Source organism: Crocuta crocuta, unplaced genomic scaffold, assembly GCF_008692635.1.
Source record: "Crocuta crocuta isolate KB4526 unplaced genomic scaffold, BGI_CrCroc_1.0 scaffold145, whole genome shotgun sequence".
In the NCBI taxonomy this organism is placed as follows: domain Eukaryota; kingdom Metazoa; phylum Chordata; class Mammalia; order Carnivora; family Hyaenidae; genus Crocuta; species Crocuta crocuta.
Window position 1 is genome coordinate 3,088,222 of NW_027530857.1, and position 24,865 is coordinate 3,113,086.

Sequence of the window (24,865 nt, forward strand, 5' to 3'; positions counted from 1 at the left end):
TACCATAATCAAATATCCATACTCCCTACCACAATATGACTTCAAAAAGTCGCTTGCAAGTATCTTTAATTTTTTTTCCTTTTTCTCAAAAAAAAAAAATTACAAAACTCATTTTCTGTCTTAATCAGTTGCCTCATTCACGCTGCATTCGGTGACCAGACATTAGCTACTGGCCCGTTCAAGGCTGGGCGCTTACAAGGACCGGTAAGACTCCGGTGCTCCCTCCAAGGTTTTGTGGTGGGTAGGCAAGGCGGGCAAGCAGATGGTCCCGGGGTGATAGGGATCACCTCGCAGGTGACCTAAACCAGACTGGGGTGGGGTTTGCCCCACAGAAGAGAGCCCACGCTGCTTCCTAAGGAAAGATCATGAGCCCCATGAAGAATTACAGAAAGGGAATATCAGGAAGGCAGGAAGCCATACAGCAGGAGCACAGAGGTGAGAAAGAAAGCACAGTCTATCCTGGTAACGGAAACATTTTCGTACAGAATAGAGAGGCTGGGAGTAAAGGAGGAAGGAGGAAGTGGTAATAAATGCCAGCAGGAAGCTAAATCGGAGCCACTCCCCAAGAGCACTGTACACCCCACCGGAGCCTTCGAACCCCCCTGAAGGTGAAGCGGGGACCATTAAGGAGTTTCCAGTAGAGGAATGAAATGACTGGATTTATATGTTAAATAGATCGTGCGGGGACACAGGCGGATGAATGCCCGGCACTGAGATAGGACTGAACAGGACCACAATCCAAAGGGCTGTCGCTGTGTCCAAGGCTGGACAGGGTAAGGTTCCTGACTATAGCAGTGGCCACAGGAGTGGAGTGAAAGGCACATTCTAGAGACATCAGGAAGGCAGGCTGGAGAAGACTCCGGTAAATCACTGGAGGTGGGGGTGAAGGGACGCTGGAGAGGGAATCCAGACTGATTCTCTTTGAGGAGCTACACCAGTGAGGCACCTTGCGGGCTCACTCTTGATCTCAGGGTTGTGAGCTCGAGCCCCGCATTGGGCCCCGCACTGGGTGTAGAGATCACTAAAAAATCCAAACAAAACAAAACAAAACAAAACAAAAGAAGAGCTGAACCACTGAGTTGACAGCACTGTCATTCATCAAAACGAGGGACTGATAGAGAAAGAGCAGCTTTTTCTTTTTTCTTTTTTAATGATTGATTTTTTTTTTACTAAAGTTTATTTTTAAATATCTTTTTTAAAAATTATGTACTTATATATTTTGAGAGAGAGGGAGAGCATGAGTGGAGGGCAGGCCTGGAACCCATGAACCAGGAGACCATGACCTTGAGCCGAAGTCCAGTGCTTCGCTAACTGAGCCACCCAGGCGCCCCTATGAAAGCCCATTCTTAAACATAGGACAGGGTCTAAGACAGCACTTCATTCCAGATGTAGGTGGCAATGGACGCTCTGAGGCGGAATTCAGATCTTTAGGGAGGAAGGGAATTAAGGATCAGCATTGCCTCAGGCACAAGGAACAGGCTGACTTTTTGCCAGATTTCTTAGTTCCGCCTGTGGCCAGCGGCGTTCCCTGGGGCCCTGGCTTTTAGCTCCGCAAGTTTCTTCCGCTCCTCTTCCTGTTTCTGCTTGAATGCCTTCTCCTTGCCCCTCTCCGTGGCCTGCTTCTTGGGCTGCTACAGGGGCTTCCCCTTGCCAGCTCCGTGGCCAGACGTGGCCGGACGTGGCGCCCGCCGCGCCTCCCCCAGACTCTGCCACCCGAGAAAAGAGCCGTCTTGAGGGGGAAGCCCAGGAGTTCATATTTAGACGCATGAGTCTGAAATCGATGTGAGACGTCCACACGGACCTGTCCAGTAGGTTTGGAGCACAGGAGAGAGGCCGGGGCATCTAAACACACATTCTGGAAGCCAATAGTTCATATATCATGTTTAAAGCCATGGGAGTTAATCAGACCATGTTGGTTGGATGCTTTTTTTTTTTTTTTAAATTTCTGAGAGAGCGAGAGAGAGACAGCGTGAGCAGGGGAGGGTCAGAGAGAGAGGGAGACACAGACTCCGAAGCAGGCTCCAGGCTCTCAGCTGTCAGCACAGAGCCCGGTGTGGGGCTCGAACCCATGAACCGTGAGATCATGACCTGAGCCGAAGTCGGACGCTTAACCGACTGAGCCACCCAGGCGCCCCGTTGGTTGGATGCTCTTACCAGAGAAGCTGGCAGGGGCGTGAGAAGACAGGCAGAGACCACCAGTAGTTAAGGTGTGGTCCACAGCAGAAGGAAACATGGCCCAGTAGGAACCTGATGTCACAGAAGCCCAGGGAAGACGAGCTTCAAGAAGGACCTATAATACTTCCTGGAGGGCCAGTCCAATCAAGGTCAAACAGCACACAATGCATTTAGCAGCAAAGCTGACAGTGAGTAACAAGGTGAGCTAGGTCAGTGGTGATGTGGGAACAGAGGCCAGAAGAAAGCTGTTCTCTGTTGGAATTTCCTGAATGAAACAAAGAATCATCCGCAACTCTTACTTGCTGAGGCTTTGTGCCAATGCTACAATTTAAACTTTTTTCAAGCACTTTCATTTAGTTGGCAATTAAATCAGCAAAGTACTTGTATCTGCCCTTTCCTTACGTACAGCTTTCATAATCTACTCACTTTCGTGTACAGACAGGCTCATCTGTAAAATGGGTTTGCTGCAGCCTCAGTTTAAAGCTGGGCTTATGTGCAAAAGGTATCATTCAGTCAAACCAGAAACAAAGCTCATGTACACGGAATATGATTAGAAAAAGACCTAGAACATGACTCCAAACTTAGCACAAGGATTAATTTAAAGCTAAATCCTAAAATGTTCTGTCTTCCATATGTACATACATCTTAGGAGATTATTTTAATAGAATTAACTGTTTTCTTATTTCTACTTATTTTTAAAGTTTTTATTTTTAATTTATTTTGAGAGAGAGAAAGTGGGGGAGGGATAGATACAGAGGAAGACAGACTCTCAAGCAGGCTCTGCACTAACAGCAGGGCTTGAACTCAGGAACTGTGAGATCATGACCTGAACCAAAATCAAGAGTCAGATGCTTAACCAGCTGAGGCACCCAGGTGCCCCAGAATTAACTGTTTTTCAAGTATTGGTGCTGGAGGTTAGAATTAACCCCTAATGTAGAGTTCATTGTATTCTATTACGTTGGGTGTTTTAACAAATAAATGTTGTCTTTTTTAAAGATTATAATCTTATGTAATCTCTACACTCCATGTGGGGCTCGAACTCCTGACCCCAAGATCAAGAATTGCATCCTGGGGAGCCTGGGTGGCTCAGTTGGTTAAGCATCTGACTTTGGTTCAGGTCCTGGTCTTGTGATTCATGAGTTTGAGCCTGGTGTCTGGCTCCCTGTTGACAGCTCAGGGCCTGAAGCCTGCTTTGAATTCTGTGTTTCCCTCTCTCTCTGCTCCTCTACTGTTTGCCATTTGCACTCTCTCTCTCTCTCTCTCAAAACTAAATAAACATTAAAAAAAAAAAAAAAGAGGGGCACCTGAGTGGCTCAGTTGGTTAAATGTCTGACTCTTGATTTTGGCTCAGGTCACTATCTGATGGTTGCTGAGTCTGAGCCCCACATCAGGCTCTGCACTGGGATTCTCTCTTCCTCTCTCTCTCTCTCCCTTCCCCTAAATAAATAAATAAACTTAAAAAAATAAATAAACAAAGACTTGCATCCTCTACTGACTGAGCCAGCCAGGTGCACCTTGGTTCTTACTGGCAAAGTCTTTCACAGAATGTGATTTATCAACCAACATGTCTACATTGGTGTAATAGTGATCCTCTCCTCTTGTATTGTTTCAAAGATTTTTTAAAAATTTTTATACATTAATTTATTTTTGAGAGACAGAGCGAGATAGAGTGTGAGTGAGGGAGAGGCAGAGAGAGGGAGACACAGAATCAGAAGCAGGCTCCAGGCTCTGAGCTGTCAGCACAGAGCCTGACATGGGGCTCGAACCCACAAACCACAAGATCATGACCTAAGCCGAAGTTGGACGCTTAACCGACTGAGCCACCCAGGCGCCCCTCGTTTCAAAGATTTCTTACAGTTTCTCAGTTTACCTGTCTGGCCTTTTATAAAACGAGGGCAAGTAGAATTAATTTTTCTTGCCTTAATAATGTTCCATGACACTAGTCAAAGTATAGTTTATGTTTGCTAATTTTATGAATATTATAAATCCATGCACATGGGACATAAAATATGGGTGTGTGCACATGTTTACAGGACTGTCTTTGGGACATTTTTCCTCCCTGATTAGAGAGAGACAGAGAGAAAAAAGACAGATGACAGGAGACACTTTACCTCCCTCCTTGCCTGTCTTGGTGGAGGGGGAGGGGGGGGATGAGATGCTGGTACTAAGCCTGTTGGTGAATCCAGTGAAGGGAGAGCAGTAAGCAAAGAGCCTGGGTCCCTGATGACATTGTGGTGTCATTCTGTCAACCAGGAGCTCACTTGACTCCTTGTTGGGTGCAATGTCTCTAATAATCAGGCCCATTTCTAAATAGGGGTTTGGTTCTTTTCAGTCGAGAGAATTGATGTTACACACAACACATACATACACACACAGAGGATGTATTATGTGCGTGTGGTTCTTGCAAAGTAAGAATGTCACTGCTCACTCAATAAATAAAGGAGCTCTCACACCATTTAGTCCAACTCGATCTGTCTTAAGCATCTAGAAAAGGCTACTCTGCTCCAACACAAACATAGCATTGAATTTTAAAAGAAAGAAAAAAAATTTAATTTCTTCAAAATCTTTCAGTTAAATGAACACAAGTCTGCGTGATTTCTGACCCACTGTTCTAAACTGCCACACGTCAGGAGGAAAATGTTATATGAACGCCGGTAAGGACGAGAATAGAGAACTGAGTTTAAGAATAAAGAATTCTAAAAACCTGAACAAAGATTATGTTTTTTCCCTTCGTTTAGAGATTTTAATTAATTTTGAAATAATTGAATTTCCCTTCTACACTGGAATTTGAATACATTAGAATTTCTAAAGTGGAATTTGGAGGCCTTCTCTGGACTTATTCTTGTCGGAAAAAGAATTCTTCAGTGCAGTGGAAATAACAAGACCCTCAGAAGGAGACCCACAGAATCATAATTACCTCCTAGAGAAAGAAAAGCTAAAGAGAGTCCCGCATACTCCTTTGGAGACTAGGAGAGTAGATTTCAAAAATAGCCAAAGACAGGTAAAATTAGATGGCCAGAGATTCAAAACCGGGAAATAGTGCAGGAGCACCGAGGGCTCTCAAATTGGAATCATTTGTGATGGTATTATTAGAACCCTGGTGGGGAAGGAAAGGTGAAGTGAGCCGCAGGCCAGCTGCCTGGAAGGTTTCTCGTGCGCTCAGACTTTAAAAGGACAGGAGCTGAAGATGAAAGTTAGGACACGACCGGGGATGATGAGAGAACACACCGACCTGAAAGAGACTCAGAAAGGCTTATGCCCCGAGGTCCCCGCAGCACACCCCTCAGAGCAGAGGGTCTGTGGCTCGGAAATGAAGCAGAGGAAGAAAGACCCACTGTTTGGTCCAGAGAAGACTCGGAACCGTTTCACTTCTGCTCTGCCTCCATTTTTACCCCCCGGAGCCTACTCTGAAAGCCAAGTGCGTGCTGGCCCCAAGCCCATCCAGGCCTGGCTCTGAGCCCCCCCCCCCCCCCCCCCCCCCCCCCNCTGTCGGAACTTCTCCCTGTCTCTTGTGGAGAATGACTAATTGCTAACACACTTTCACCCTTTCTCTGCCCCCCAGAAGCTCCCCAGTGGTCCCTGTGGCTTCCTCAGGGCCCGACCCCCCCCCCCCCCCCCCGCCCAGGGCCCCCAGAAGGCAAACAGAAGACAGAAGGGTCACCTTCTGGGGCGTCTCCAAAAATCAGGGCGGGAGGCAGGAAGGAAAACCATGTTTCTTTTTCCAAGAGGGGAGGGAAGGAGGAAGGTTAACCACAGACTCAAGTGCTTTACATTACTTTCCAGAAAAGTTCGAGAATTGCATCGTGACCATTGAGAAAATAATTCAGCAAACACTTGGAGCCAAATTAAATTTATAAAATTGCTACATGCCCATTTCCTAACGAACAAACAAAAATGGCTGCTAATCTGGTAGATAGAACATCGTGTTTAAGGGAAGTCCTGGGAACACCTGGGTGGCTCAGTCGGTTGAGTGTCTGACTTTAGCTCAGGTCATGATCTCGCAATTTGTGAGTTCGAGCCCCACATGGGGCTCACTGCTGTCAGTGCAAAGCCCACTTTGGATCCTCTGTGACCCTCTCTCTCTGCCCCTCCCCCGCTGATGCTATCTCAAAAATATATACACATTTAAAAAATTGGAGATTTCGATTTCAGCACACTTCACAAAATCACGAGACATTTTCCAAGCCCTGTTTCAAACCTAAGATTTGATGATTCTTTAAAAGTGCCTTTTCTTTTGTGACTTCACTCTTGGCATTTTTTTATTACTTCTGATACTGGAAAATCTTGCAATTGCTATGCAAAATAATTGTGAAAATGGACGTGTACCAATGTAAATGTGATGATTCAGTGAGTGCTATTGCGTATGAACAAAACATGTAACTAACCCCTTTTCAAAAACTGCCTTAAAACACAAGCTGTACTTTATTATTTAAAAAAATCTTTTTAATGTTTTTATTTATTTCTGAGAGACAGAGAGACAGACAGCATGAGCAGGGGAGGGTCAGAGAGAGAGGGAGACACAGACTCCGAAGCAGGCTCCAGGCTCTGAGCTGTCAGCACAGAGCCCGATGTGGGACTCAAACCCACAAACTGTGAGATCATGACCTGAGCCGAAGTCGGACACTCAACTGACTGAGCCACCCAGGCACCTTGTACTTTATTTTTTAATCTAATTTTATTTTATTTCTTAGTAACCTCTATACCCAACGTGTGGCTCGAACTCACAACCCTGAGATCAGGCGTTGCACATATCACCGATTGAGCCCCAAATGCTGTACTTTAAATGTTTGTGTATTCCCAATGGGAAAGAGAGTAAATTGTGGAATTACATTGCATAAGTCAGTTCTACTTCTTATTACACTTGGAGCAAATGAATCTCTCAGGACTTGATTTTCTTATCTATAAAATGAGGATAATAAGTATCTTAGGGGCACTTGGCTGGCTCAGTCAGTATAGTGTGAAATTCTTTTTTTTTTTTTTAATTTTAACATTAATTAATTTTTTAACATTTATTTATTTTGAGAGAGAGAGAGAGAGGGAGGATGAGCAGGGGAGGGTCAGAGAGAGAGGAAGACACAGAATCTGAATCAGGCTCCAGGTTCTGAGCTGCCAGCACAGAGCTTGATGCGGGGCTTGAACCCATGAGTGAGATCATGACCTGAGCTGAAGTCTAACGCTCAACTGACTGAGCCACCCAGGTGTCCCAACGTTTATTTATTTTTGAGAGAGAGACAGAGCATGAACAGGGGAGAGGCAGAGAGAGAGAGAGAGAGAGAGAGGGAGATCAGAATCCAAAACAGCTCCAGGCTCCGAGCTGTCAGCACAGAGCCTGATGCAGGGCCTCAACCTGCAAACTGTGAGATCATGACCTGAGCCAACATCAGATGCTTAACTGACTGAGCCACCCTGGTGCCCCCCAAAATATTTTTTAAGTAATAACTATCTTAAAGGGCCAGTATTAAATGAAACTATATATATGTATGCATACATATATATAACATATATACATATAAACACAAGTATATGTGTTTAATAACTGTCACTATGGATGCCATTAGTGGTGACGAGGGTGGTCGTAATGATCTGATAGTAATTTCATTTGCCTCACAGCAAACCAAGCAATACATTTCTGCATGAAAATGGGCTTCCCTCTCTGTATCAGGTAAGATTTTGCTTGCAAGCAACAGACCAGCAGCCTAAAAGTGACTCGGTCAATGTGAATTTGTTTCCCCCATGAAGCAAGAAGGTCCCTGGTGCTGTTCTGGAAGCGGTTCCATAGTGCGCCCTGTCCCGGCTCCGGTCAGCACCTGCGTGCTGCTCCCGGGCTCGCTCTCATGGCCACGGGATCAGTCACCGCAGCTGCTCCCAACAGGAAGGAAACAGGAGTGAGCACTCATCAAAGTCCTCTCACCCGTTATCCGGCAGGAGAACGGCTCTCACACCCCCTCCCTTCCCCTGCAGCCCCTCCCTTAGGTCATCTTGTAAGACACCAGGCGGAGGCTGGGAACTGACTGCACTGTCAGCCACAACAGAGGGAAAAGATCCGGCTTCTTCTCCCCGTGATTTTCCTTTTCGTTAGCCATCAGATATACGAGTTCCAAAGGTTCATTTCTGATGCCTGGGCCAAAATATAATGCCCTACCTCAGCCTCTGCACGAATCTTCTTTGTCAAAGGTAAATAAATAAATATGCCCGCCTGGCACCACTCCCTGGCCTCCCTAATGCAGCAAAACTGGTAATTGTCCACCAGAGTAAAGATTTACAAATATCTTCTTCTTATTATTAAAGATTTTATTTTAAATCATCTCCACACCCAGCGTGGGGCTCGAACTTACAACCCTGAAACCAAGAGTTGCATGGTCTACCAACTGAGCCTGCCAGGTGCCCCAAGATTTACAAATACCTTTTTTTATTTAAAAAAAAACACACACACACACAAAACCTGGGAAGCACTGAGCCCGATGGTCTCTCATGATTGCCTCTGGCCCCGTGACTCAGTCTTTTGTCCCATGTGTTTCATACTTTCTTTCCCAGAAATCCCCCTGATCTCATCTCCCTGTTTTCTTCCTCTTCCATTAGCTGGATCAAATGTCTTTCAAAATATCACCTTCCTTTTCTGGCAAAGCAACAGGGCACAGCATTAGAAACACTATGCCATAAGGGATTGCATAAGTGACTGCGTCTAAGTGTGTGTGGGCGTGTGTGTGTGTGTGTGTGTCTAGAGAATGTGGACAGGGAAACTATGTTTGCCTTTTAACTTTGCCCTGTTATCTTTCAAACATAAAATTTAAAAACTCCATCCACATCTTTCTGATAATTCCCAGGCGTGGCTCTCTCTCTCCCCTCCCCCTCGCCCCTCACCCTGGCCCTCCGCACCCCCTGCTCCCCACTTCCCCAAAAAAGAAAAAGGCAGGAGATGAAAAAGATCTCTGTCTGAAGAAGTAAAGCAGAAATCATGAGAACCGGAAGCCCCCTCTCTCTGGGAAAGCATGAAGTGGGTTAGGGCCGAAACTTCTCTCCCCACCTCTCACAGGAAGGACTTCTTTCCTCTTCCCTCGTCGCGGGGACTCACCTGCCCAGCTGTCCTGGGCCAGTTTTGTTCCAGAAAGGTAGCAGGGAATCCCAAACACGGAGCATGCCTCATGCACTGCCCACCGTGGGCCGGTAATCATGGACTTGGGTCAGACAGGTCATTGCTTATGTACCGTTGGAGAAATAAGATCACCATCGTTCTGGGGCGCGTGGGTGGCTTAGTCGGTTAAGCGTCCGACTTTCGCTTGGGTCATGATCTCGCGGGTCGTGGGTTCGAGCCCCGCGTCGGGCTCTGTGCTGACTGCCAGCTCAGAGCCTGGAGCCTGTTTCAGTCTGTGACTCCCTCTCTCTCTGACCCTCCCCTGCTCACACTGTCTCTCTCTCTCTCTCTCTCCTAGAAATAAATAAAACATTAAAAAAAAAAAGATCACCATCGTTCTACACCAGCCGAAATCACTATGAAATCATATTTTAGTGGGATAAAGGGTGGGTGCCAGGAGCATCGGATAGGAGGCTGAGGCTCAGCAGCCACAGGAGAGGACAGGAAGTCCTCATTCCGAAGGGCAGGAAGCTCCCAGGCAGCACCAGCATGACCAACCCCCCTGGTAGACGGGGTGGTGACTTCAGGAAGGTTCAGGACTCACCAGACACACATAGGCTTTAGGCCGAGGGGTCCTCAGTCTGCAAAGGTCTTTCACAAATATGAAATGTCCAACAGAGAACCAAGAGGGGGATGACCTGAAATGCCACCCGCCCGGAGAAGCATTGATAAGCTCCTTGTGGAATGTTCCGCTGGAGAGGAACAGCCTTGGGCTTACAGGGCAGGGAGCGGGACGTCCAAGCCGGCTGCAGTGTGGTGGTGAATTGCTCTGTTCTTGGTGTCTGACTTCCTGAATTCAAATTCTGCCCCTGTTGATTAGGGGTAAAGTCCCTACCAGCTCCGCCACGACTAAATCCGGCAGATAATCCACAGTCACAGAGAACCTCCCCACGTTACCGTCCGTATCAGCCTCTGCTATTAAATCTTGATTTAGATAATGCCGCAGCTTTCCACAGGCGCCTGAAGCTGTAAAGAAGCACTATGGGGGGAGCTCCAGATAACGTTTTCGGGGACAGTGACCTTATCATCTGTGGCTTGCAAAAGAAATAGGTGGTCCTCAGATCTCAATTTGAGAAACACCGTGAAAGCATTCCATTAGGGGATAATCCTATTAAATTAAGAAAATTTGGCTGAATGGAGATGTACAAAGGAACGTAATGTTCTGTGGAACGTCTTAAGTGACTCTAAAAACCCTGAATAAATGTAATAACAATAACTTCTTGCATTTGTGCACTCTTTCTAGCTATCAAGTGCGCACACATGTGTTGTTTCATTTAATGTCTGCCAAGCCATCAGAAAATCCTACCTGCTGGGGATTGCCGGCAGCGGACTGGAACAGAAATTTCTGGCTCTAGATCTTCCCTTATAGGGCTGGCTGAGAGAGTAACTTTGTTACTGTTACTTTTTTTTTTTTTTGGTTNCTTTGCCCTGACGGAACAGAGTACCACCCGCAAGATACAGCTATCCCCTGAAATAGAGGTTTTTCAACAAGTGTGGTTTGCAAACCACCTGCATCAGAAATGGTTTTATCTAAAAGTACAGATCTGCAGAGATCCAAATTCCACGTCAGCATAGTAAATCCCAAGTTCTGGGCACCAGGGCTGGAAATCTGCGTTTTTAACAAGCACCATAGATGATTCTTACATACACCAACAATAGAAGAACAATTGTTCCCATGTTTCAACAACTCAGCTAGAAAACAGTTACACTCTGCCCAGACGGCTGCCAGGCAAATGGCAAATACATAAAATGCAGGCATATAAAAGAGACTCAGATATAAGGGCATTTACCCAGCCAGCAAACCATGCACCAAACCTACACTCGGGAACCCAGGGCGTGGGTTAGAATGACACAAGTCAGGAGCTCACCCATGCACGGAACTTAAGCGGCAGCCCAAAAGTCAGTAACCAAAAGACTAGTACCTTAATGTAATATTTAAAAAAAAAAAAATCAGAATTAAGGCCAAGAATCTACAATGAGCAAAGTATCAAAAAATTTTAAACTTTTTAAAAAATGCTTATTCATTTTTGAGAGACAGAGAAAGAGCGTGAGCAGGGGAGAGGCAGAGAGAGAGAGACAGACAGACAGAATCTGAAGCAGCCTCCAGGCTCTGAGCTATTCAGCACAGAACCCAACGGGGGTAGAACATGCAGATCCTTAGATTATGACCTGAGTGGCGGTCGGACGCTCAACCAACTAAGTCACCCAGGAGCCCCCAAAGTATCAACTTTTTATTTAAAACTTTTTATAAAACTTTTTAAACGTTTATTCATTTTTGAAAGAGAGAGACAGCATGAGCGGGGACACAAAGAGAGAGGGAGACACAGAATCTGAAGCAGGCTCCAGGCTCTGAGCTGTCAGCACAGGGCCCGACGTGGGGCTCGAACTCACAGATCACAAGATCATGACCTGAGCTGAAGTTGGACACTTAACCAACTGAGCCACTCAGTTGCCCCTAAATTTTTTTTTAAGTAAGCTCTACGCCCAGCACAGGACCTGAACTCAAGACCCCAAGATCAAGAGTCACACGCTCTACTGATTGAGCCAGCCCAGGCACCCCAAAGTAGCAAATTAAAAAAAAATAAAGACAGGATTGGTACTACCCAAGTTTTCCTTTCGCTTCAGGCTCTAATGTGGCTCCCCCCAGCGCCGCCAAGACCGCTCTCTGGTTTCCGGTTCAGTGTGCTGACCACGCCAGCCTTGTATTGAACCTGAAAGAGGGGCCGGGGTCACGAATGGCCACCGGCTCATCCTCATGTTGCCATTCACAAAGTTTGGGGTCAAAGACCTAATTTCCTTAACTCGGACATATTGTTCCCTCCTTTAAAAATAAAAGTCAGATTGAGCTCTGTGGTCCTTTACCAAACAGAATTTTCTTCCAGTGACAGGATTAACTTGCCTAAGACATATAGACTCATAAGAGCTTCCCTCACTCTGCTGCGCTCAATTTAAGGGACTCTCGACAGCAACTGCCATGGCCAAATAGGCCCCTCTGTGGGTGTCACTCTGCCTCAGATGCTGCTTTCTGATAGACTTTTCCTGGGTGTGTAAAATTTTAAATCCTTTATAAACATCAATGATTGGCATAATTGGTGTAATTATAGGTATCTAAAAAGCAGAAAATGCCTGTAACAGCTGCCAATAGTTGGTTTCAGGAAACATGCAGTCACTTGTGGAGAACCAGTCTCCGGGTATAAACGCTTGGGTAATATTACTTCCAGATGGACCAACTTGAATCCGAGATGGTACAGAGATAGAAAAGAGCTCCCTCCCAAGGGACTGAGCCATGCAGGAATCAAGGGGTGGCAAATGCTCAGGAGGGCCTTGACTGACTGTACGATGAGCGACAACAGGTGAGAGAACCACAGTGGGCTCCAGCCACTTATGGAAGGGAGGAGGAGAGGTGAGTAATTCAATGATCTGTAAACAGTCCACGGTTGTCATGGCCTCCGATAATGGTAGCCCAAAGGGGAAAACAGCTGGCAACTTCCGTCTGCAAATGTCAGTCTTCTTACAAGGGGGCATGGAGGAAATGGGAGTATCTTGGATTTCTCTACTCCCTAAATATTTGGGGTTAGGTTTCATCAGTAAAATGCCTGTGGGTTATTGAGAAGTTCTTTAAGCCAATTTGGTTGGTAACATGTGTTCAAATATATTAGGTAAAGGTATTTGAGCATAAACGGTACCTGCAACATTTGAAGATTGACCATAGCACCCTCCTACTCTTTGAGAGAACAGGTGAGTTTGAAAGGTGAAAGGGAAATAATTGGGAGATTCCCAAGGCCTGGTGTCAGTGAGCCTTCCAAAATGGCGGCCAATTACCCACCTACAGCTAGAGATGTCCTCTCACATTTCCTGAATGTTCTCACTTGACTTTGTCAAATTACATACCCCTCTACAAGTGGACGGCTTCATTGAATTTAACTAACATCTTGTTTTTAAAAGGTAAGTATGTCTAGTAGTTAAGAGACTAAGAACCATTTAATTAAAACGTTTCAGTCATACTGACGTTCTCCTAATACCAACCTAACAATAGTCCTAATGGAAAGACACTGGGCTTTATTTTATTTTGAGGGTTCAGCTTAAAAAGTTTTTTTTAAATGTTTATTGAGTTTTGAGAGAGAGAGAGATAGAGAGAGCGTGAGCAGGGGAGGGGCAGAGAGAGAGGAAGACACAGAATCCAAAACAGGCTCCAGGCTCTGAGCTGTCAGCACAGAGCCCAATGCGGGGCTCAAACTCATGGATCACAAGATCATGACCTAAGCTAAAGTTGGACACTTAACTAACTGAGCCGCCCAGGCACCCCAAAGGTTTAGTGGTTTTAATAACAATTTGGATAAATAGTTAATTCGGGAGTATAGACCACTGCTTTCCAGGATGATGTGAAAATTAAGGGATTTGGTAGGATTAATCTAGGGAAATGGGTCAAACCACCTCTAAAGTTTCTTTATAATCTACAAAGTTTAGGGGTGCCTGGGTGACTCAGTCAGTTGAGCTTCTGACCCTCCATCCTGGCTCTGATGATGAGATCAACACACATCTTGGCTGTGCTGACAGCATGGAGCCTGCTTGGGATCCTCTATCTTTCTGCCCCTCCCTCCTTTTCTCTCTCTCTCTCTCTCTCTCTCTCTGTCTATCCCTCCCTCAAAATAAATAAATAAACTCAAAAAAATAAAAAGTTTAAAATTCTCTGATCAGTGTTCCATATCATATCCAAAAGCATGTTTTTTCATTTCTTTAAGCAAAAATTTCATGTAAAATAGATGAAAGGGGAACTGTTCAGGTTTCATGTTTACGTGTGATTTTCTTTGAGCACATCTGTTTACAGAGGAAAGAAAGGGAGTAGAGAGTTTTGGGCTTCATGATGACAAGATGAGACAAACTCCCTTTCTTACTTGGCTATGAGGGAGACTTGTGCCCATCCCCAAATACCTTTCACCAACTTGCCACACGGATGTTACACCAGGAGCATATAGTGGGGTAAGACTGGCATCATGGTGCAGGAAACAACCAAAACAGAGAGTCTAATGACATTGTGGTCTGAGTCCAGAACTTTCTGGTCATTTCTAGTTATTAAAAAGTCCGGGGCGCCTGGGTGGCTCAGTCGATTGGGTGGCCGACTTCGGCTCAGGTCATGATCTCGCGGTGCGTGGGTTCAAGCCCCGCGTCGGGCTCTGTGCTGACTGACAGCTCAGAGCCTGGAGCCTGTTTCAGTCTGTGTCTCCCTCTCTCTCTGACCCTCCCCTGCTCACGCTGTCTCTCTCTCTCTCTCTCAGAAATAAATAAAACAGTAATAAAAAAAAAGTCCATACAGTTTTCAGGGTGCCTGGCTGGCTCAGTCCGTAGAGTATGTGACTCTTCATCTTGGGGTCATGAGCTGGAGCCCCACAAAGGGTGCAGAGATCTTAAAAATAAAATGTTAAAACAAAATAAAAAGTCCATAGTTTTAAAATTCACCCGCAAACCTGACTTAAATCTCCTCTCTTCTCCACAGCCAAGTTGAGTAGCTTGAAATGGAAAAATGCTTTCTCCTCATGCTACTTCGAAAGTTAGCGCCCCCAGTGTTCAGGGGGTGGAGTTCAGGACAGAGAACAATACAAATATCCCTTTACATAACTGGCCACTGCCATATCCTCTCTCTTTAAAAAAGCTTTTTAAATGTTTATTTAGTTTTGGGGGGGCAAGGAGGGTGAGTGGGGGAAGGGACAGAGAGAGAGGGAGACACAGAATCTGAGCTGTCAGTTCAGAGCCCGACACGGGGCTCAAACTAACAAATGCAAGATCATGACCTGAGTATAAGTTGGATGCTTAAGCGACGGAGCCACCCAGGCGCCCCGCCCCAGTCTTCCATCTCTGTGTTGATTCCAACTCAGCTACCTAAGCACATGACCGAAGAGAATGCCAACCCCACTTCTTACAGGTACCATAGTCCCTTGGAGAATCCCTCAGAAGCTTCCCACCACCTGGCTTTGGAATGGGGTGAGGAGCCCCCTGACCCCCACACGGATGTCTCAAGACCCTTCGATTCTTCCCCTTGCTTGTCTCTAGTGTTCTGCTTATTTGGACTTGGGGGTGGGGTGGGGTGAGGAGAGTACTGATTATATTTGATCAGCTCTGCTCTGGATGATTATAGCAGGGGCTTTGGCTCACGATACTGTGCACTCTCTTTAAGAATGTGGTATATCTGGGGGGCACTTCGGTGGCTCAGTCGGTTAAGCGGCCGACTTCAGCTCAGGACATGATCTCGCAGTCGTGGGTTTGAGCCCCGCATCGGGCTCCGTGCTGACAGCTCAGAGCCTGTTTCAGATTCTGTGTCTCCCTCTCTCTCTGACCCTCCCCCACTCATACTTTGTCTCCCTCTGTCTCAAAAATAAAATAAACGTTAAAAAAATAAAAAATAAAAAGAATGTGGTATATGTGGGGCGCCTGGGGGGCTCGGTCGGTTAAGCAGCTGACTTTGGCTCAGGTCATGATCTCGCTGTCCCTGTGTTCAACTCCCCGCACGGCAGTGGGGAGCCAGCTTCAGATTCTCTGTCTTCTTCCCTCTCTCCCCCTCCTCCACTCGCACTCTCCTTCTCTCTCAAAAATAAATAAACGTTAAAAAGAAGAAGAATGTGGTATACTTAATCCCCACTGTTTAGAACTCCAGGCCTCCTTGCCAACATTGGGGCTACGGAAAAAAAGACCTAGTATATTAAAGAGATAAAAACCAAACTGTTTTGAGTGAGAAGAGTGTGGACGGTAGAGAGGAAGGGTACATGCCCCATGGACCTTGGGCGTATTCTCCCAGGATACAGAGTGGACCAATAAAGGGTGTAAGAGGAGGTAGGGAGCTTTCAGACCCCAGAAGCAAAGGCAAAAAAAGAACTAGGCACCCAAAGTTCTGTTTTAAAAGGGAATTTGAGGAGAATACATGGAAAAAAGAACCAAGGATTTGGTATCGGGAGAAAGAGACCGGAAAACCAAGAAAATACCCAATCAGTATTGATATCTGCACCTTCTTGATGCTAAATTAGGTAACCAGTTAACAGTGCTCACTAGAGCCATGGATTTTACATTATATTTCTTCTAGAACTCTCATGAAATTTCTAGTTCCCTTATAGTCATGTGTTTCTTTGAAATAAAGCCCCACGATGTGAGGTTACTTGAGTGAGCCTCTGTTTCTTGCAAACACAGAGCCTAACAAGAGTAGAGCCAGTAACACAGTGATGAGGAGGAGTCTGGTGAGTTCTAATGAAGGAAAAAAAGACCAGGGGCACCTGGGCAGCTCAGCGGATTGAGCGTCTGACTCTTGATTTTGGCTCAGGTCATGATCTCATAGTTCGTGAGTTGAAGCCCCTCGTAAGGCTCTGTGCTGACAGCACGGAGCCTGCTTGGGATTCTCTCTCTGCCTCTGCCTCATGTTCTCTCTCTCTCTCCCCCCAAAATAAATAAATAAATAATGGGGAAAAAAGACCAAAGAGAGTTCATCTCTGTCCTCATGTTCATTTTGGTAGTGGTGCAGTCCCTACACTTTGGCACTATGGAGAGGGGATCAAGGTGATTTCTGTGATTGTTGTGTTTTTTTAAATCATGTATGTTATCAGAGACTTGGGATAGAAATCAGAATGATTTACAAATATCCCTGCTTACATGTTACCACAGTCTACCCACTTTCTCTGGTGGTGGGGGTGGGGGACATGACAGTTTCAAAGTTTGGTTTAATTTTTATTTTTAGGTTTGGTTTAATTTTTAATCTCAGTTCGCTTAGACCCGTCACTGATTTTTGTCAGCAGCACGCACTTTGCACCTGAGCGGGTCCAGGGTGGGAAAACTGCTGTGAGCCTGTTTGGGGCACTAAGACCCAGTGATTCGACTTCTAGGAGCTACTCCAGAAAAACTTTCACATTGGCACACATACATTGTTAGAACAATAAAAATGGGACATTTTCCTATGCAACGTTTTTCCAATCTATTTGACTACAAGATATGTGTTCACAGTACACCTATTCACATCCTGAGACATTATTTGGAAATAGTCATTGAGCGACCCCGTTCGGGAAATGCAAAGTACTTTTCACTTTCAGCCACACCCTCCCCCCAACCCCAGTGGGTTTTTTTCGTTTTTGTTTTTGCTCCAACTTTTGGATTCATTGGGTGCTCACCCAAAACTTATTAAGACTGTTAGCAAATCTGCAAATGAATTTAGCATTATTTCTTTCGAACATAGGCTTCTGGGGATGCCTGGGTGGCTCAGTAAGTTAAGTGTCTGACTATCGTGGCTCAGGGCATGATCTCATGGATCTTGGGTTCGAGCCCCAGGTCAGGCTCTATGCTGACAGCACGAACCTGCTTGGGATTCTCTCTCCCTCTCTCTCTGCCCCTCCTCCGCTGGTGCGCTCGCTTGCTCTCTCTCTCTCGCAAAATAAATAAACTTAAACAATAAATAAAGTCTTTCTCAAAATGTCCCAATTTGAATATCTTGGAAACAAAAAAAGGAAAGACAGGCTTTTGGACCTGCTTACTTCTGCCAGCGGGAAGAACAAAGTGCAATGTGCATTTAGACCGAAGTCCCACAGCTTCCCAGGAACTTCAAATAAATTATTCAGTGTCTCAGGGGATTGGCAAACAAGAGAGATAAAAGGACCACATGGAGAGTGTGGGAAAGGAGAGGGAGAGAGCAGAGGCCAAGATGAAGGTCACAGGTTCCAGAAGAGGCATTTTCACAGGTTGTAGGTGTCGGGGCTGGGGAAGTCAGGGCGGGCGCTGTGAAGAGGGTGGCAATTAACCACATATGCAACGAGACCTAATGGTTTGTTAAATGAGACTTGGCTGCTTAGCTCTTATAAAAGTGGAGACATGCACCCTACACGTTAGCCCCTCACCGCACTCCAACTGCCCGGCATTCAGTACCCGGGGAGAGCGCGCTACCAGTGTTTTCATTTGCCTCCTGTCTTTCAACTCCAGATTGTATCAGCAAAAGCACATTCATGATGTGTTTAAAAACTGGTCCAAAGAATTGCATCTTGAGGAAAATATCTAAGGAGCCAAGCAAGCGAAATGATGATATTTCATTGGATTCTTCTCTTATGTCCTATCCTTAAACAATAACGACAACAAGAAAAACTCAAATGCACCATTTGAATGTCTCATGCGTGATGCAAAGCAGCGTCGTGTGTTGGTGTAGACGAGTTACAGCCCCATTCCTCAACAAAAAATCTGCAGGGTACAGGAAGTCTGTACGCGGAGCTTCCTGCCATGACTTGACTGAGGCCTGGGGTGTTTGGCTGTCCTCCATAAACCAATTGCCCTGAATTGAAAGTGTCAGAAGAAAATAAAATGGGCTAAATTTATTATCACCTGTATCCACGCGCACCCTCACACGGATGGGCGTTGGTGGCTAAGGCACAGGCCAAAATGCGGCAGCTTCGGTGGAGGGCCCCCTGGGAAATACCGTTTGGCGATGTGAGGCTTTCTTCCCCCCCTTCTTCTTCTTTTTAACATTGAGAAGGAAAACAACACATGCAGGAAACCATAAAACCCTTCAAGTTAACTGTAGCCAACGGTCAATCTCATTAGGTTAGCATGGGTAGCTGGTAGCCTTCTCTGGAGAGGCTGAATTGTTCCTCTGAATAATTTCCAGTTTTCTCAATTGCTGGAATCTGCCTGTTCGGCAACAAGGCAGAGGTCTCACCCCCTGTGTTTATGCCTTTCTAGTCTCCTCTGCCTCAGTCACTTGTTCCAAAGCCCAGTCTCAGAGTTCATCTTTTATCTAGGCACACGTACTGAACTGGAATATAGATGAAATATTCATCCTAGCTCATCACCCAATCTTGCTCTTTCAACCAGGACGGCAGGAGGGCATCCTTGGGAAATGGACAGCAAGGAGAAGGGCTGAGGGAATCCTAACCCACAGGCCTAAGGCCATGGGCTAAGGCCGGCTTCTTGGTTACTACAGTGGAGAAGACATCTAGTTCCGAAATTAGAACTACGGCTCAAGGGAAGGGCTTCCGTTGTCCTTTTCCTCACTTCTGACCTCATGACCTCAGACCAGTCATTGAACCACTCTGAACTCCATCTCTCCATGTAACAAAAGGGAGTCGTAATCCCTTGCTGCGTATTTATTGGGAGAATATGCGAACATACCATTGGGGCAAGAATCTGAAACCTTAGTTTCAGGGATTCTGAAACACTGGAGATACAGGGGGTGGGGAGGAGGTCTTCTTAGGGTGCCACCCCAGAGTCTGATAATCCTTGCTGTCTCTGCCATTTACAAGAATTTCCAGGTAATTCTGATGTAGTGGAAGACATTGGGGGGATTTATTTTCAAAAATACGTTGGTAGCACTGTACTAGGTCTGTACATGTGTTAGCTTTTTTAGAACAACCCATAAGCATCTAATAAGCCCATACAGTGGGCTAGGCATCACACCAGGTGTCACAATACTGAGGCATAAAGAGGCTAAGAAATTTGATCAGAGTCCCTGAGCTAGAATTCTAAGCCTGCTTTTCCGGAAGTCCAGGGACCCTGCTTACCACAGCTGCTATAATCAGGGAGCATAATATGCAAAAGCATTCTGGAAGCTCTTAAGGCCCCACTGAAACAATGTAAATGTAAAATCAACAAGTAAGACTTAATACATTTTTTACACGCAACTGAACCAGGGAAGGCAAATGTGGGGATACAGGAAGTATTTAAGTGCTGGTTCCGGTCCTCCAATAATTCAGGGTCTAATAGGAGAGACCAGTTTGGCGGCGTTGGAGTTTGGGAGCCCTGGCAAGGGGGGCTCAGACCATTTGTGCAGGCCCTTAAATGGCAGCACGTGAATTCCGCATTCTTATCCGGGATAGAGGGGGGCCTGATGGATTTGGGGCAGAGTGGCAAACGGCAGGCAGACACCCGGAGCTGCTTCTTCCAGTCACACCTGTGCTGGAAAGACAGCCAGAGTAAAGATCTAGAAATGTATACGGAGGTAATTTTCCAGGATGGATAGGAAGGGTAGGGGTGGGTGTTAGCAAATATGGGTTTGAAAAGTAGTTTATAGGCCTCAAAGGACGAGAAAAAGGGGGCGTCAAACAAAACCATAAGAAAAACAAAGCTTATCAACCTTTCACCTTGAGAAATCCAAACGGGTAAGATGCACTTGTATTTCTAGCAGAATTCTTAAGTTTTCTTGGACATAGGGATCTTTCCAATGCTTCCTTGGGGTCCTTAAATTGTTTTCAATTTCTGATGAAGCATTTTGACCCCAAGCATTCCCCAAACATGTTTTCTAATTCATGAGTCCACTATAAATACAGGAAGTACTCAGTGAATGTTGACCTTCACTTCCCAATCCTTTGCTTTCACTTTCTTTAGGATCCTTTACTGTCTCCAGCACCCCCAGCCCAGTCCTCAGAGCAGCTGGGAGAAGCCATTTTAGGCACTCAGCCTACTACTGTATCAGCTTACAGGCTATTTTTTCTTGGCACCTCTCGGTACTCAACTAGGAAGTGACAAAAGTTGCATCGGCGAGTCTATTAAGTGAGTCACATTTCTGATGGAGCACAAGGGCCAGAAGCAGTGTCTTTTTTTTTTTAATTAAAAATTTTTTAAAAAAATGTTTATTTATTTTTGGGAGAGAGAGAATGAGAGAGTGGGAGCGAGTGAGCGTGAGCAGGGGAGGGGCAGACAGGGAGGAAGACACAGAATCTGAAGCAGGCTCCAGGCTCTGAGCTGTCAACACAGAGCCCGAAGCAGGGCTTGAACCCTGAATCCTGACATCACACGACCTGAGCCGAACTTGGATGCTCAATGGACTGAGTCACCCATGCGCCCCTAGAACCGGTGTCTTTAAAGAAAAATAGTCTGATAGTCGTAAATGAAAATCTGCAATTTATTCCTTTCTGTTGATCCAAATTCTCTGAAAGAAACAACCATACTAAACTGTTTGGTTTCTCAGGTTTATTACGCCTTGTACTACCCAACACATTAGTATCCCTGATGAATGAAAACTGCTTCAAGTAAAAAATGTTCCTTACACCTTACTCTATCACCAGCTAGGAAGGACACACGCCCTGAGCTTTCATTTTTAAAGGAACATTATCAAAATTCTTTTTTTTTAAATGTTTTTTATTTATTTCTGAGAGAGAGAGAAACACAGAGAGACAGCGTTAGCAGGGGAGGGTCAGAGAGAGAGGGAGACACAGAATCTGAAACAGGCTCCAGGCTCTGAGCTGGCTGTCAGCACAGAGCCCGACGTGGGGCTCGAACCCATTGACCGTGAGATCATGACCAGAGTGGAAGTCAGACGCTTAATCGACTCAGCCACCCAGCCGCCCCAGCATTATCAAAATTCTTAAAGAAAATATTTAAAGCATCTGCCCCTACATGGAAAATAAAGGAAAAACACATAGTTCTAGGAGAACCCTAAGAAATAAAATGTAAAAATATGCATCATACATAGGCTGCACATTATGTCAAGGTTTTGATACTTGGGATCTGAAAAAACTAAACAATCGTCATAACTACAATGAACAAAAATTAAATGCAAGCACTTTATAAAAAGAGTTCCCCTCCTCCTGCAAAGGTTTTTGAAGAGACTTAAGACGCCATATGGTCTTAAGTTCTTCTTTAACAAACGAGATCTTACAGTTTCAGAACACAAATGCAATTAAAACTCTATTAGCAAAATGCAAAATAACAAATTGGGGACTAGTATCTAATTTGGAGGTAGAGACTGCCTGCTCTTCACTGAAAAACAAAATGTGCTTGTTTTTTTGGACTCAGCTCCAAAAATCTCTTCTTCTAGGATGAAGGGTCCTGATGGTGAAAGGGTTATTTCCAAACATTTCTGCTTATTAACCCCGCCTCTCCAGTGCTAAAAAACCAGAAGACCCACAAAGCACACATTTTTAATTAACAAACGTTTGGAAGTCAAGATAGGTTTTGTTAGTTAATGGCAATAGTTAACTCTCAAAGTAAACAGGAAATAGTGCTACTTAGCGAGATGCAGCTTCCAAACCCAGTACTAATGGGCCTGTTTTTCCCCTCTTACATGCAGGTCTCAATAATTCGGCTGTGCCAGATGCACGTAAAAAGTATAAATCTCCACTAGGTGAAAGCGTGCTGTTCACAGACCCAGAGTGGGGGCTGGGTTTCCTTTCAGCCTTCGGGAAGCCAACCTCTCCAGTCACCTCTATTGTGGCATTTCACTTCCATTAATAACCCTCAAAATGGGCAGGGCACAAAAATGGAGACTTTTCTGCTTCTGGGCAAGAGACAGAGACAAGTTTTCCCTTTCAAAATCACCGATGGCTTCCTCCTCCACAACAGTGTGATCATTTAAGAGGCTCATTTGTTCTTAATCTGTGGAAAACAAANATCTGTAAAGAATTCTGTCCACATGGCCCTTCCCCCTCCTTTTAAAATTTCAAGACAAAGGACATTTATTTAAATGTGGTAAAAAAAATCAGAAAATTCCTAGAAAGCGTGCAGAGTTGATACGTATTCAGCGGACGCCGTCATTTCACGGTCAGGGCCTGCCAAATCTGGCCAAGAGGAACTTCGTAGTCCTCGGTAAGAGCGGATTGAACAGGGTGCCCCCGGAGAACTTAAACTTGTTTCAGAGCTAAGGCAGATGAGGCCCTCCCAACCTTAGGCTTCAGGGGCTCCTGAAGAATGACAAAAGTCGAGATTTAGGGTTCAGTTCCAGCTGATTTTATTTCCTTCTCAAAAAAAGTTATTTACAGAAGGTATATATCAACAATCTGACAGGCAGTGAACTTGACATGATTAGCTGGCATGATTTTTTCTTATTTTTTTTTTCCCCCAAAACATTGTTTTCGTGGCCTTGAATTTTAAGACAAATATTCTACACGGCATATTGCACAGGATGGATGGCAAAAAAAAAAAAGTTTAAAAACAAAAACCCTTAACGGAACTGCCTTAAAAAGGCAGACGTCCCAGTGCCTGTCATGTTATATTAAACATACATACACACAATCTTTTTGCTTATTATAATACAGACTTAAATGTACAAAGATGTTTTCCACTTTTTTCAATCTTTAAACACAACAGCTATAAACCTGAACACATATGCTATCATCATGCCATAAGACTAAAACAATTATATTTAGCGACAAGTAGAAAGGATTAAATAGTCAAATACAAGAATGAAAAACGCAGTACATAGTGTCGCGAACTCAAATCGGCATTTAGATAGATCCAGTGGTTTAAACGGCACGTTTTTGCTTATAAAAAAAGTGCAAAAAAGATGTGGTTTACAAGTTAAAGCTACAGGATCCCTTTTTGCTGTAAATGCACCAGTTTCAAAGCCTCTGGACAGAACAGGATTTTGTTTAAAAAATTTTGTTTTTTCTGAAAAGTGTACAGTGTTTGGCTAATTCTCCTCCCCCCTCCCTTTTTTCTAAGACTGGGTCGAAGGGTGGACTGGTGGCAGGATAAGGGATACTGTCACTTTAAGAAGCCTGCAGATTGAAGTGTAAACATGGAGAAATTAGGGGCTGATTCTTTAAACTGTGTGAGATATTAACCAGCCGCCCTATTATAAAATCAGGAAATCCAAACAGCGATTTACACCGATTAACACCCCCTTTATATATTTTTTACAAAAATACACTGAGAAAATAATCAAACGTTTTCATCTCTCTTGTCTTTTTTTTGTTTTTTAAAAGTGTCAAAAGTCTACATTTAAATATAAAAAATTAAAAGTTAAAACTCTAGCCCTTCAGTGAAGGAGACGTAAAATGGCGTGGGTAACAACAAACTACCAAAAAAAAAAAAAACAAAACAAAACCAACAAAAACAAAAACAAAAAAAGAAAAAAAAGGAAGGAAGAAAGGAAGTAAAAAAAAGAAAGAAAGCAACCGAAAAGGTTAACATAAAAAAGGGACAAAAGAAGAAAAGAAAAACGTTTGGCCAGTATAAATACGTCCACATATAAAATGGCATCTGATTACATTTACAAGGAGAAAAAAAATACGAGGATGAAGCATCGGTGAGGGAAAAAAACACGTCTTCTCATTTACACCTATAAGGAATAAACACATACACACTGAGAAAAAATTTGGTCCTGAATTGTGGTTTTTTTTTTCTTTCTTTCTTAAAGTCCAGCACAGATTTGAGTTGCGTTTGAATCCTTTAAAGAGTTAAGAATGAAAAAAAGCTGGTGATAATTTTGTTGTAGGAATCAAACATAGCGCCATCTATCTGCTTTTTATATTATCCTACACTATTTTAAAAACTGCTCAACAGTCTTATACAGAAATCTTTAAAAGATAGACAGGATAACATGCTATATTAACCCCACCAGTGAAATAATCCAACACCATCACGATTCCGATTAAGAGAAGAAAAAAACCTTTTTTTTTCCCCCCCGCCCCACACCACTCCCCCCTCCACGGCCCCNCGTGCAGTAGTCCGGGAACTCGAAGTGCGAGCCGGAGCCCGGCTCGAAGTTGAAGTCCAGGTCCCGGTCGAGCGCCGACGACGAGCTGAAGCTGCCCAGCGACATGCTCTCAAAGTTCGCGCTGGGGTGCAGGTCGAGCAGGTCGTCCTCGAACTCGTCGTCGGACGACG

The 24,865-nt window shown here is 44.8% G+C and overlaps 1 protein-coding gene across 1 annotated transcript in view; it reads right to left on the reverse strand.

Moving 5' to 3' along the window:
• The window catches only part of LOC144235954 (uncharacterized), a 196,612-nt gene that overhangs the window by 15,433 nt on the left and 156,314 nt on the right, over nt 1-24,865 (reverse strand). The window lies entirely within an intron of this gene.